The sequence below is a fragment of the Ischnura elegans genome, assembly GCF_921293095.1.
Source record: "Ischnura elegans chromosome 13 unlocalized genomic scaffold, ioIscEleg1.1 SUPER_13_unloc_2, whole genome shotgun sequence".
Taxonomy (NCBI): Eukaryota; Metazoa; Arthropoda; class Insecta; order Odonata; family Coenagrionidae; genus Ischnura; species Ischnura elegans.
Genome location: NW_025791658.1, coordinates 11,479,842 through 11,495,310, shown reverse-complemented (window position 1 = coordinate 11,495,310; position 15,469 = coordinate 11,479,842).

Genomic DNA, 15,469 nt, shown 5'->3' with positions numbered 1-15,469 from the left:
CAATTCATAAAGCAGTTTTGCAGCTTTAATGGAAGTGCCCAACAGAAGAACTCGAATGGAAATCTTGTGGCCTCTTGCATGATAAATGTCAGCATCTGGAATTTTAGGAAGAAGGTATTGAAAAAGTTTATATATTTGTGATTCGCCAATTCTGTGCAGTCTCTATAGTGGGTATTTCTATATTATGTTGTATATTTTATTTATCAAATTGCATTTCTCTAACAATTTGCATTTCTCTGACCAAGCATTAGCCTGTACCTCTCCTGATGTTTTCACAAAGTTGTATGGTATGGTTTTTTGGAAAGTATCTTTCCCTGTTACTCATTTAGTCTGTTTAATTACTCATGCACCAAGATTCAATAGAACACATCAGTCAGATTACACAACATAGCCAACATTCTTAGCACACCTTACAAAATTATTCGGTACATATAATGGCCTGACTTATTTCAACAATCAACGATGGGAATACCATTCAAGATATGTATAAACATACTGTTTCCTGTGTAAGATGAAGGAGATATTATTTCTTTGTATCTTATGAGATATTCTTTTCTCTGTCTTTTAGGGAAGTGTAATGAAACTTTGTCTTAAGGCCTCACCCTTAGTGAGCAAGATATGAGAAATATTAGTGAAAACAGTAGTTACAGTTTTTGCTACCAGCTTTAATAAAATAACCATTACTTAAAGACAACGAGTACCAAAGCCTCTAATTTTTGCATGGCAGTGGTAATACAGCCAACTTTTTGAACAGAGGACAGTAAAGGGCATCATGTTTTTTAAAAATTCATAGCCTAAATGCCTCTTTTTTTTTGATCTATAAAAATGGCCATTGTCTGAGACGAGGAACTCCAATGTATTCAATGAGATAGGTAGAGAAAGTATGACTCACTTTTTGCATTTTTCTTTCAATTCTCCAAAATTATTGTTGCTGTGAGAACAATATTGGTGTCAACAGCATAGGGAATGGATTGGAACCATTTATTTGTAGAAAACTATTTATATGATCATTTATGTCTGAAAGTGATAGGATAGGCACAGGGAAGGAGCTTAATGGAACTCATTGCTTCAGGCCTGTACCCAGGCAAATGAAAGTTACACCATTTCCTGAGGTAATGACAAATTGAATATGGTCCGACAAGTAGGTTTCAATCAAAATTAGCTATGACACAAAAACCATCAAGTCAAGTTTATTGAGTATCAATTGGTGGTCCACAGTGTTAAAAACTTTTGAGAAATCAAAAAATATTGTAGCAACTTCCATTTTATTATCTAGTGCATTGATAATCTGGTTTTCTAAGTGATGGATTTCAGAAGATGAGATTACTGTTTCCTGCCCTTGGTATTTATGGTTAGGAAGTAAATATCTATGTCCTTATTGATGTTGGGGGAATATGAATTATTTAATCAGTATAACTGCATTTATCAAGGGAGATATTATCGTGGGAAGAAACGGATTGCTAGACAAGTGAATCTCATCTATTTGTCAGCATAAATGTGAAAATTATAACTTCATATCTCAAATGAAACTTGCCTAAAGGAGGTAGTAAAGAAATGCTGCCTTCGATTTTTGGTAACCAAAACGGTTGTTCCATAAGAAATGCACAAGGATAAATGTTTTACCACCCTAAACACTTAAGGTCACTCAAAAAAATTTTTCAAACAAAGGAGTGGATACTGCTTTGGCAAATCTGGACAGCTTTTAATGGAAATTTTGAAGCATGTAGTAGGGCATTTGCAATTTTCTGACATTTTCCGACCTTGAGTTTTACATGATTTCAATGTGGATTGTACGCCCCTAAAATTGATTAATTTGGAAATTCCTAGTAAGTTTACATGGAGACTACTGTTCATTATTCCAGACTTAGGCTTCTTTTGAATGCAAAAGTGTATTTTTTCCATCCTTTGAAATAAATAAATAAATATTTAAGGCTGGGTAAATTAATCAAATTTCAAAGTAAGACAGAGAGTTGGGTTTTTCTGTAATCAGAAAAATCTTTCCCCTTCCCACCTCATTGTTTTGTTTGCTTTTATTTAATAGTTCAGTCAGACTGTTGAAAAGTTACTGCAGTCAAAATTTTTAAATACACGAGTGTTCCTACTGCTAATTTGCTTTGAGTTGTATTCTCACGTGTAAAGATTTTTTAGATTAATTCATTTAGTCATTCATTTTACATAACAAATGAGGACCATAGAAGCCTAGGGGGACTAGTGCAATTTTTTTACATAATAGCTGATAATTCTTGGTAATTAATTGCACTTATCTTTCTTGGTTTCTAAGATCCTCAATTATTCAGTAAAACCTCTTTACATCGCAATGGAGGGGACCAAAATTTGGGCAATTTGATGTTTGGAGGTAGTTAGGCTGTCTCGGGAGTATCTCCTTGGTATGATAAGTATTTTATGAGATAAAGAGGTTCACTACAAAGAGGTTTGATCTCTGCAATTCTCCAGGGTTTTCTTCCGCGTCAGATTGTTGGTTGACAACAGTTTCAACAATCTGACGCGGAAGAAAACCCTGGAGAAATGCAGAGATCAAACCATCGCCACGGAAACCTACGCTCTAACATTACAGAGAGGTTTGCCTATAAATTTACATGTAAAACTGACCGCAGGGGTGGTATGAAGTGTGGAGGTTTATGATGTAAAGAGGTTCACTGCATAGAGGTTTTACTGCATATGTACATAATCCTAACAGCAAAACACATTTGAATTTTTAAGGGAGTCTTAAATCATGTGACATTATTGACAATGGTAAGATATTTTCATAATAATATGTTTTGTACCTTGGCTTTACTTCAACTTCAAAAGTCACCTCAATTCATGTGATATGTAATAACATCCCTTTCACTACAGTAATTTCTCCTGTGTTTAGAAATTTTGATTTGATTACTAATTTTGTGCAATATGGATTAAAAACTGGAATGAGATACCATGGATTAGTAGTGGTTTTCTGTTCATCGTACTCTACACTGTACAGTGCAGTATAATCTCCTAAGTTTGATATATGATAAGTACATTTGAGAGATTCAGCCATAATAGTGTGTGTGGAAACCAAATTGGAAATAGGAAAGATTCACTTTGTTACTTTTCATTGATACGAATGCACTTTGAGATATGAATGGATAACTGCAGCTGAAAATTTTTCCAACCGGTTACAGTAGGCTATATGCTTTTTGAAACATCCTACTATGTTTGGTAGGTAGGCAACTAAAAATCGTCAGTAACAATCCCGATTTGGTTGACAACCGAACATCATCTGTAGCCGACCGGGTTCAGTAGGCTACCGAGAATCATCTGCCTGAGTGAATTCTTCCCATTTCCAATTTGATTTCCACCCTTACCAAAATGTCTGAAGCCTTCTCATTTAAACTCAACTGATTTGGGCGTTACTTAGTAGAATGATGAAATATTCATGGTGAAACAAAAACAAAGTACTGTTCCAAAAACTTTTTATTTGGTATCAACTATCTTGTATGATGTTGGGCACGATATGGTGGAAGTTTTAATATTAGTAAAATAGACATTGCAATATTTCCACTGACTTTTATTATGACACTAACATTTCGTCATTACAAACAACATTATCAGGTGTTGCTTGGCCATACTTGATAACGTTGTTTGTAACGACGGAACACGTAGTGTCATAATAAAACTCAGTGGAAATATTGCAATGTCTTATTTTACTAATGCTATCAACTAGTTTCAACATCATTACCAAGACAATTTGTCTTGATAGCATATAAAAAGTTTGTGAAACAGTATTTGGTTTTCGTTTCAACTTCTAATTTAATTATATTGCATCAAACGTAGGACATTATACTGTAGTACACATTACTGTATATAGCCTGATATTTACAATAAAATTTTGTACATTAATTGTTATGATGGAAGCTTATTTGTTAATATAATGACTACATTTTCAATGTATAAATATTATTTTAATGTGTGTTGGTTGTAACCCATGTTTATTGATTTGAGCTTTCCTAACTTTTTACAATGTTAGTTTAGACTGGTAGAACGTACGAGTGGTACATAGGAGTTTCGTTCCAATTAATTCTTACAAACTAATCCTTATCCGCTTTACGTGTGAATTTTGTGGACTCCTGTCCTGCTTGTTAAAGAATAATTTCTGTTGTAATAACGATTTTTCATGTACAGACACCAGCTCAAAATAAAGGCTTTTGAAGCGTAATCGGATTTTTTACTTATTTGAAGCAGTAATACCCCTATCCTTATAAGATCCCTACAAAATCCTGTCCCTAAATTCGCGCTGGTTAAAGGGAATAAGAAAAAATAATAAGTAATACGTAAATACAGCAATATATGCAGACGACATTGGCAGTCAATTCCGATTGGCTGTTATCCTGACGTCACGCGATTGCCACGCCATGGTGGCCGGGGTAGCGGCGCAACCCCGCTTCGCCGCGAATTTCTCCCCCCCTCACCTACAAGTCTACTCGCCGTGGCGACTAGGTACTCCCCTCCGCCCAAGGAGGTTTCCCATTCCACTGGCCGTTGCGGCCGACTTCGCAACTAAAATCCGGCGACGGTTGAATTTGGATTTTTGAATTAGGATAGAACACTCTTAAGTAAAATCAGCACTGAATTGAAACGAAAGAATTCAACTAATTTTCTTTAAACCCACGAAAAATTATATATATATATGTATAAAACATGTAACCAAAATAAAACTATATTTTCAAGGAAATAATCCCATAAATCCCATGGCTTGCTTCCCCCCCCCCCAGTTATGATCCTGGGTATGCCCTTGGATGAAATAATGAACAAAATTAACAGTTGTATTCCTCACCTAAGTGAGTAAATACCATATATATTTAGCGTTTCTTATCGTAGGATGATTAACATCGGCAACATGGGGGTATGACTCATACTTTACCTAATACGCGCTGAGGAAGAAACTGTAACGCTGTGGATGATTAGTGCATTAATCTGGAGTAGGGTGGAAAACGTTATGCCCCTACTGTAAAATTATACATTTTATTATATGGACATAATATCCAAATTATTACAATCTCACATAAACGAATCATAAGATTATATATTATTGGTAAAAGAAAATGAATACTCCTCCGTTGGATTTGGGAAGTGGTCCGTGAAGATAATCTCTGAGAAGCTGATTGGGTCCCTCATGAATTATGTCGACCATTGGACCTTGAAAATTCCTGAATGTGTATTTCCTCCTCTGACATAGATCGCCTTTTAGAAAAATTTTGCTTCAGTATGTCGATATGCATCTTGTGGTCCACGATCCTTTCCAATAAGTGCAAATTGCCCACTCCAGACGAGCCCATTCACCCCTACACCACCTCAGAACCAACCTCATATGGGGTTATCCTCAATTGAGGCGGGAGTTTTCCGAACTCACCCCCCCTGCCGCTGCGATCCCCACCCACGTTTCCTTTGCGAGGAGCAAAGAGTTCGGTTCAACTTGACTGCGCTTTCCAGACTCTTGGACTTCAAGATTAATTTGATTGGGAGAGTTTCTACATTTTCATAGTCAAGTAAACAAGATTTGAGAGTCAATGCATCGCTGTTACAAGCAGGGGCGCAGCTAGGAATTAAGGCTGGGGGGAAGGGTTTAGAAGCAAATAGTACCGGAGTGTGTGTGGGTATGGAATATCCACCAGGATTAGGGGTTGGTGTGATATTAATAAATTGCATAATTTTAAGATAAATGGTTTAAAATTGTGAGTTTTTTGGCTTTCTGATGGATATTTCATTAATCCTTGCACTATTGTATTAGTGATATCAATTCAATTTAGTAAAATGGAACTTGGAACCCTCTCATTGCGCCACTGGTTCCAAGACATACTTGCATCTTAGCCTTTAGATTATCTACCTCGGCCTTGACCCTTACATGACATTAATTTCGAACAAACTTCACCAACGAAACTATCTCATCACTACACCAACTTTCCACGTCACCTACTTTCCTTCAATTTTTGAGATTCCACGCTCTATACGGGGAATACCATAAGTTTTCCAATTCTTTGTGCAAGGAGTCAATGCTAATGCTTCTAGGCTTGGTGCATAATTACCCTAATTAATTAAAGTAATAAATTGCCTCATTAATGCCTTTCATTTCTTTCACAGTCGACACAAGCACATTCAGAGGGTCATTCTGGGACTTCATTTGACCGGAAAAGTATCTTTCGAATTCGTTTCAGTTTCAGATGACTAGCTACCTCTCTCTCGATAGAGTGCCTAATTTCATTAGCCAAAGATGGCTCGTTAAAAAGCCTAATAAAATGCACATCACCTGTATACCCATTCTGGCTGCAAGAAAACAATGTAAATTATTAAAAACTGGTATTATTGGTCAAATGAACAGATAAGTTAACGATCAGGTTGTAAGATGGGATCTATGTCAGAGGAGGAAATACTCATCCAGGAATTTTCAAGTCGCGAGGTTCAACATAATTCCTGAGGGACCCAATCAGCTTATCTCACAGAGGATCTTCACGGATCCCTTCTCAAATTCAAGGGGGGAATAGTAATTGCCTTTTACCTCTATTGTACCTCATTATCATTCATCTTATCTGATATTGTACTGCTTTTCATATCAGGGGCTTATGCCCTTTTAATCAAATTTATAATCATGTATTTTAATTTTCTAAGCACAATAGAACTCGATTAGGAGTAAGATGAACTATTTTAGCAGAATTAATGCATCCCATTATATTCCACGACAGTGAATCTCCATTTTGAAAGAGCAATGGATGGCCATAGTTGCATACTTTATGCTGTGAATGATGTAAAAGAAAAGAAATTCAGAAGGATATTTAATGCATTTTGGAGACTATGCAAATATTTTTTGGAATAAAAAAATGGAAAATTTACCTATGAAAATACATACATATTATATTCTCTATACGCTTATTGTATAAAACTACACAAGGAGAAAAGTTTGTATACAATGTGTCAGTGGCGTAGCCAGGGGGGAGTCCAGACCTCCCGAAATATAAAAACACAATTATTGTCCTTCATAAAAGAAAACATAATATTGAAAAATCATGAATTTACAAAATGTTTCTTAAACGAATTAAGATTTTTCGATAACGAAAATTGTTAAAATTAGTTTAAAACCCATTACTTAGTGCCGGGTTTTTCTCCCCCCCCCCCCCCGGTTTTGGACCCCCCTGAAAGAAATTCCTGGCTACGCCACTGCAATGTGTCCTTTTCATTCTCAAAATCTTTCCTGTGTGCACATATTCTTGATGTTCACGTTGTAAACAGTAGCGGATCCAAGATGAGGATGTAGGGAGGGGTAGAGTTGGGGAGCGTGGGGGATAATCTTCCAGCAGTAGTGGGGGTCCGAACAAAATTACCATTATATTTAGAGTGAATTGGATGTCCTAGTGGGGGTATAGTCCCCCCTCAGCCCCTCTTTGCTCCGCCACTGATTGTATGTACATTGCAGAAATTGTATACATTATTTTCTCTCGGGAAGTCAATCTGAAAAGGCTAAATATCAAATAGGAGAGCAGGATGGAGAGGTGCGTCAAATCAAGAATCATTATTTTTTATTTTTATTTTAATAAAGAGATACACATACAGCAATACTGCCAATTTAAAGTGCACTTATAACAACAAATATTAAATAATTAAATAATAATGATTTGATTACAAATTTAAATAGAATAAAAAAGAAAAACAAACATTTATCCGGATATCTAGTCATTTATGCGATAAATATGCTAATGCCCGATGAGTAAAATTTTTAAGTGTCAGACCAAACGGATCAATATCACTGGGCAGAGTATTTATTAAAAGGGAAAGCCTATGGAAATGTGATCGCTTAATTACCGATAGCCTGGGTGTAGGAATGTGAAGTAAAGAAGTAGATCGGGTGTGGCGGGAAGACACTCTAATGTTGAGGAAGGAAACAATGTCAGGACTGACAGAATTAGAATTGTTGACTGATGATGATGATCTCCTTTATTTCTTTTATAGCCATTTCTGACTACTAGATGGGATGGGAAAAAAATCATTAATTTAAATTTGCCTTATCTCAATGTGCTTGGTGGGCGATTTGTAAAAAAATTCTTTGCTTTTTGAAAAGTAACAGCCAGAATATAATTCCATGGGGCATGTTGGTAAAAGCCATCAGAGTTACATAAAGAGAATTGATACAGGCTTCAATGTGTGGAATTCTAACATGTTGTAAATTGAAACTTACTAGCAAGTTTGTGCAAGCTATTTGACTCACAAGACTGTTTCAGTACATTTCGTACAAAGTTCTGAGGGAGGTAATAGGAAATGCAATGGGAGACACCTGACGATAATGCGAAATGTATTGAATAAAATAGTTTGTGAAGAATTGTGGGTAAGTTTTAATTTATAATCAGCAGTGGTGGAAATCAACATGTCTGATTCCGAGAAAAATTGTTTTGCTCGCACTGACATAAGTAAACATTAAATTATTATTCCAGTTTTACACTATATACCTCCATTATTTCCATTTCAATGGATAAGAGAGTTGCTACGTTGGTAATGGTTTCATGAAAAAGCTATGGAAGGGTTTTAGCTGGATTGTAGCACTTTACAGGGCGGAAACATGGACACTTACAGCGGAGGATGAGAAAAGAGTGGAGGGATTCAAAGTATGAGTATGGTGAGGCTGCTGGAGAGGAGGAGGACCAATGAAGTGCCAGACATGGTGGGTGAGGAGAGGGAGCTTCTAGATGAGATACGGAGGAGACGGTGGAAGGCTTGGATAATGTGAGTGCTGAGCGGGGAGGGGATGTTGAAAACAGTGTAATGGAGGGAAGAGTATTGGAGAGGGTGTACCAGGAAGAAAGGGAATAGGATTTTTAGATAGAATGAAAAGGAGTAGAACTTACTGTGGATTGAAGAGGGAGGTGCTTGAAGGGGGGAAGAATGGCAGAATATTTTGCAAATACTCCATGAAAAACAAACCTTCATTGGAAGAATACTATAAATTTAAAATATAATGCACTATTGTGAAACATGATGATGGAATTGAGGGCTATATTGCTATCACACTGTTAGGGTTTTAAAACTCATTTAAACGGCACAATATTTTAGCCAGCAGGTCTTGGGACAAGAATCCAAATGTTATCATGTTTCAATGACAAAATCTTCTCTTTCCCTGCTCTTTCTCCAAATCTACTCAAGAAACCCCCTGTGAAATGGTCTGTAGCTTATCTTCACAACAGTCTAATGAGCAACAAATCAAGGACATCACAGGGTTTTCTTTCTCTGACAGGATACTGGCATCATGTGTTGGTATTAAAGGGCACCATGGGCCTACCCAGCGAGGGACAGGGCATTTGCTTGAAAAAAATATTATTTTCAGGCAAATAATTTTAAAAACTAATGAAGAGCTGCTACAGTTTCCTTAAAATGTTGGTTTCAATCACGTTTTCCATGCTGAAATCTTACCTACGACTTGAACAACCATGGCTTGCCCCCCCTAGTTTTGATCCTAGGTATGCCCTTCCCAGTCGAAACGGAAGCGTTCGGGGAAGTGTCCAGGAAGTGTTGCGGGAGTGTTCAGGAAGCGTTTAACGGTATGTGGACGCTTCCCGGCAGCTTCCCGAACACTTTCTCAACACTACCTGACTGTCGACCCTTCGCTTGCCAAACGCTTCCTCGCCACTTCGTGGTTGAAACACTTCCCGGACGCTTCCTCAACACTTCCCGTCTCCCGAAAATTCGGCTTCGTGGATGCTTCCTCGCCACTCCCGGGTTGAAACGCTTCCCGAACACTTCCTCAACACTTCCCGTCTCTCGACACTTCGGCTTCGCTATTTTGGTCATAAGACTTCCTCAAAGGATTGCTAATTTGTAATTAATAAAGTATGATGGAAAGGGTAAATAACAGTTGAAGTTGCATTTGAGAGAATTCACAAACAACCCACGTGAAACGGAGCGTCGAGGAAGTATTGCGGAAATGGAAGTAGCAGCTGAGTGTTGTGGGAGCATTTTAAATGTTATCACGGTAGTACACTAGAAACAGCTACGGCTTTACACAGAGCAATTTATGGTAGTGAAGACGATGGACGTGCCGCCGTAGATTTCCTGAGTCCCACCGCCGCCAGCGAGGGTCGCAGCAGCTATAATGCCTAAGAATTACTAATTTACTACCGAAGAGCGGTAGACAGGTGGTTACCGAATTTGACTCGTACCCAGATCTCGGGGTCCAAGGTTCGATTCTTGGACGCGGACTTTTTTTTCATAAATTGTTTCTACCTTTCATTTTACAAAAAACTTCTCTTCATTATTATTTCCATGATTTACGATTAAAATTTTATTTTCTACATGGAAATCTTTTTTTGCAATGTGGCAGCGTCAGGTGTCGGATGGACACTTCCTGGACACTTCCTGAACACTTCCGAAACGCTTCCGGAATCGTTCCAGGTGGGCCTTAATCTGCTTCCCGGACACTTCCGCGACACTTCCTCAACGCTACCTCAACACTCGCCCGCCACTTCCCGAACACTCCGTCCGACGCTTCCGCAACACTTCCTCAACGCTTCCGTTTCGCCTGGGTTGTTTCATAAGGATGAGAATATGCCTATTAGATAAATTGAAACTTGTAAGTACATAAATACTTTTATTGGATATTTTTTGGCAGCAGACAAGATGAAATGAGCTCTATACCGAAGGATATCATGCTTCATTCATCAATAAAAGAAATCCAGGTCATGACATCATTGGTCCTCAGTCAAGTTATGTTCGCCTGAGTTCGAGTGAGCAGTCTAATGTCTTGGCATACAATGTATCAATTCATGATCTTTCATTTTGTCTCCCATACACGACACATGACATATACCGAATGGTTAAGAAATTTAAAATATAAATATTCAATATCAATTTTCAGAATAAATTCTACGAGTACTAATACTTTAATTTTAACCCATATTTTACCAGCGTGTGTTTAAACACACGCCGAGTACGGGGAAATTAAAAAAATAATTTCTAGCCACTCTTGAGAGGCAACCATTTTCTAATTACTTTGACTCATTCTTTGAAACTTCTGAAGGCTCATTACATCTTGTATTACAGCCTTCTATCCCCAGGTTGGCCACCATTGAAAAAAAATATTACCCCTGCATGTGTAAATTGAAAGGCAAACTGTTTAACCTTCATCTTCTTGAGAACACCAGATTCGAACATAAAACTTTTCCTGCCTTTATACATTCGAATGTTGAGGAAACATGATGTTAGTAAAGTATTTCCCGTGAAGATAATTGAAACACTTCAATGAAAGCGTAAACTTTGAGTGTGTTTAAACACACGGTGGGATAAACCGCTACTCTTCCCTAAACCAATGATGGAATTGCCTTACATTGTTGAGCTGTCTGTAAACGTCTCAGATGAGTTATTCTTTGCTCAAAATATATTTCAAAATCATTTTAACTCGATGCCTGAGATAATTATGAGGTTGAAGAGCTAAAATATAATCCATGTACTTAGTTTGAGATTCTCGCTAAAATGTAACTCTTGCTCCTCATGGCTAGACACTACATATATAAAGGACCGACCCAAGGGTACCTGCCATTGCATTTTGCAAGCTTGGCAGCTGTAGAACAAGTGTTCGTAAGTTCTTCGTTTCGTAGTTGCCCAACAAATTTCCTAAGTTTAAATTATTTTAGCTCATCCATTTGTTGGCTGTGCATCACAGTGGATCCTGAGTACACCTTCGCAATGTCGACAAACAACAGAAAACGGTAAGAATTGCAAATATTTATTCACTTCCTCATTAAAATAGTTTTTAGGTGTCATTACGCCATCTCAAGCTGTGTTTAGAACTTTTAAAATCAAAATGTCCGATCTCTTTTAGGTCAGAACTCAACACAGAAGACATCTTCTTTGAACTCTACAACTTGGATGACAATGATGAACAAGGGCGAGAAATTGATGAAGCAAACACTGTAGATGTGGTTATTCTTCCAGCAAGAGATGGTGACTGCTCTGATGAAGATGATGCGCCTGAAGAATGTGAGACTCCAGAGTGCATAAAGGATTTAGGCAAAGGTGTCCTAGCCCAATTAGGTGAGGTACGTCTTGACACTAATCACGGTAAAATTGATATACCACTTTTTTCTGATGACTGTTCCTCAATAAGCTCAAACAATAATGAGGTTGGATCTGATTTTGATATGTCTAATGAAAAGAATGGGCAAAGTTGTCATAGCAAGAGAAGGAAAGTAGCTAAGAGTTCAATCAATGTTTGCTCGGCCACCAGCGCTCATAAAGAATTTAGCCATTTAGAGGCAGGTAGTTACCGCAAGAAAGATAGATCATGGAAAAAATTAACTCTGAAAACAAATAACATGCCACCTTCAGAGCCTGTTCGAATGCAGCCAAAACCAGAGTTATTAGATAAAAGTCCTTTGGAAATGTTCAAGAGGGTTTGGGACGAAAATTTTGTGAATATGATATGTATAGAAACAAACAAGTATGCTGTTCAGAAAGGTTTAGCAAATGCCGAATTTTCTGTGGACGATTTGTACAAATACCTTGGCGTGTTATTACTTTCTTGCTACTGTTGTGTTCCATTCAGACGTATGTATTGGGAAACCAAACGAGATACTTTCCATTCTCTAGTTGCTGGATCAATGAGCCGCAATAAATTTGATTTGATTCACAAATGCCTTCATTTTAATGATAACACCCAGATAGATAGCACTGATAGGATTTACAAAGTTAGACCTGTAGTAGATCACATGAATAAAAAATTTACCGAGATCATAGAATGCTTCGGTAGTGAGTTTTCTCTGGATGAGGGTATGGAGCATACTTTGGGCGTCATTCTATGAAGCAATTTATTAGAGGAAAGCCCATCCGTTTTGGTTACAAAATATGGTGTGTTACTACTTCAAAAGGGTACCTTCTTAAATTTAGTGTTTACACAGGAAAAACAGACAGACCCAAAGGCATCTCTCTCGGTACCCCAGTGACAGAATCTATGTGTGTAGACTTCCTTCCTCCTGGTTCAAAGCTATTTGTAGACAACTTTTTTACCTCACTTTCATTGCTAGAAAAACTGAAAGAAAGTAATATAAACTGCATTGGAACAATAAGAAAAGACCGCATTGAAGGAGCCCCTGTAAAATTCAAAAACTGTATTCGGCCTTAGTTCCTGCACCCGTTGGAATTCAAAGTATAAAAAACATATGAAATTATGCCAGCCACAAATTGTGAAAATGTATAACCATGGCATGGGAGGTGTAGATTTATTTGATCAACAGTGCGCAGTGTATCGTGTGAAAATAAGGTCAAACAAGTGGTACTGGCCTTTATTTAGATTTTGTCTGAACAGCAGCATTGTTAATTTGTGGCATATTTTCCGAATAAACAATCGGAAAAGCAATCAAATTGATTTTTTGAGAGAGGTTGTTATCGGGCTATTGTCAAGTGATACTCAGCCTAAATTAGTAGCACCAAGAACAATGAGACAAGCTATAACAGATGGAAGGTTTGATGGTTATAATCACTGGATAAGTAAAATTAAGACCCATCGGCGGTGTGATCACTGCGGTAAAAGCTCAAAGTTCATTTGTGAAAAGTGCAATGTGGGCGTGCACCCTGATTGTTGCTTCAAGGAGTACCATGTAAAATATCAGTCCAATTAGTGATATGCCACAAAAAATTTTCGAAATATAAATGGAAAATTTTGTAATCTACACTATTGTAAAATATAGAAATGCATTCTAATGTGCAATGTGTAAGTTTTTATTGAGCATGAACATGTGTGACTTCAAATGATGATGCTTAAAAAGAAATGGGCTCATATATTAAGTGTGAAACACAATGTCTTATTAGTTGTTTGTGAAATAAAATTGTGTAGAGAACTCACATATTTTTTATTTTGCATTCCACCCTCACATTGATTGCCGGCAAGTCTGATCTGGGCTTTATCCCACCGTGTGTTTAAAGACACGGGCTCTCCCAGCAAAAGTACGATGTTCTGATTTTTTTAACTATTTTTCCCATAGCAAGTAGTACAAATAGAGCAGCATACCAAAAAATCGGATACCAAATAGGTAAAAATGTGTTCCGGGATAATATGGGAAGGACTTTGTCCCTTATGTCTATTGAGTAATTAAATTTACCGCTGATATTAAAGCACCTTCATAAGACTTCAGCTGCACATAACAGGCATGTTTTAGGGGACATGATGTCCTCTATACCCTCTTTGAGACATTCCCCTAACTAAGTCTACTAACAGGGAGAGGAGATTACTTTGGTGTACAATAATCTTTTTTCTGTCCCAGACATGTTGTTAGGTGATTGTAGAGGTGTTCTTCATGCTGATTCTGAATCTGGGCTCAGATTTTTTCTATCACGTTTAGTTTCCTTAGGAAAGCTGGATTGAATTCGGGTTCGAGGAAGACTCAGCAAATAAATGATGAATTTAAAAAAATGGGTGCTTGCATAGGATTTTCTCACATATTTAGTACCTGGTTAGTCCTTATTCAGTGCCCAGAGTAATGTGCTAAGACGTTGCTGAACTTTCCTTGGCTCCATTTTTCCATGTGTAAAATATCCCGTTTGAAATGCTCACCATGTTCATTACTAATAGTGCTAAGGTTTGGTGGAAAAAAGTCCAGGTGTAGGTTTGAGGAAGGGAATTTTTAAAGTCAAATTGCTGCCCATTTTTTGATGCAATTTAATTAAGTTAGCTACCAGATAGTAATTAATTTTCAGCCATGATATTTCCTAGAAAAATTTCAACCACCTTTATGAATGCATTCAGTGCACTTTTTTCTGTTGAATTAAATTGCTGTTGAAATTCCAAATCCTTCAGCACTTCCCTAATCATTGGCACAATTCAAAATCCTTCTTTGATCTTAGCCTAACTGATTTTAGAGAATTTTTGTTTCATAACCAGCGCCATTTTTGTTCATGGTTTTCACAAAATTTCAAAAAGTCATAATTTAATGTCGAGAGGTTGTAGAAGAATGTTTTTCAGATTGACCAATGGCTGAAAAAGGACATTTTTGCATCCAGAAAAAAATGCCAGAATAAGTTCTGGCCAATTTTCCCAATCGCAGTGGACGCAACAATATTTTGTAAAGCCAAGCTGTAAGCCTATTGAAATTACAATTACTTTTACATCTCCATAAATTGTCCACTTATATATTATTTGTGGTGAATTTTTTCTTAAAGTAACTGCATATTCTCATAAGAATCTTTCATGTCATTTCCATGAGCTGTCAATATCGAGGGGAGCTCATTGTCACTATGTCAGAGAACAGCATTTACAGTGACCTAGGAGGAATCAATGAACAAGTGCCAATTATTTATGTTGAATTAAAAATTAAGAGTATACATAGCCGTGAGAAATTTAACAACAATTTAATTTGGGCAAAAAGTAAAATTGTTTTCCTGAGAACAAATTATTTAACCTCGTCATGGCGAGACCGATACCATAGAGTAAGTATATACTTACTCTTTGCCGACAAATAGAAAT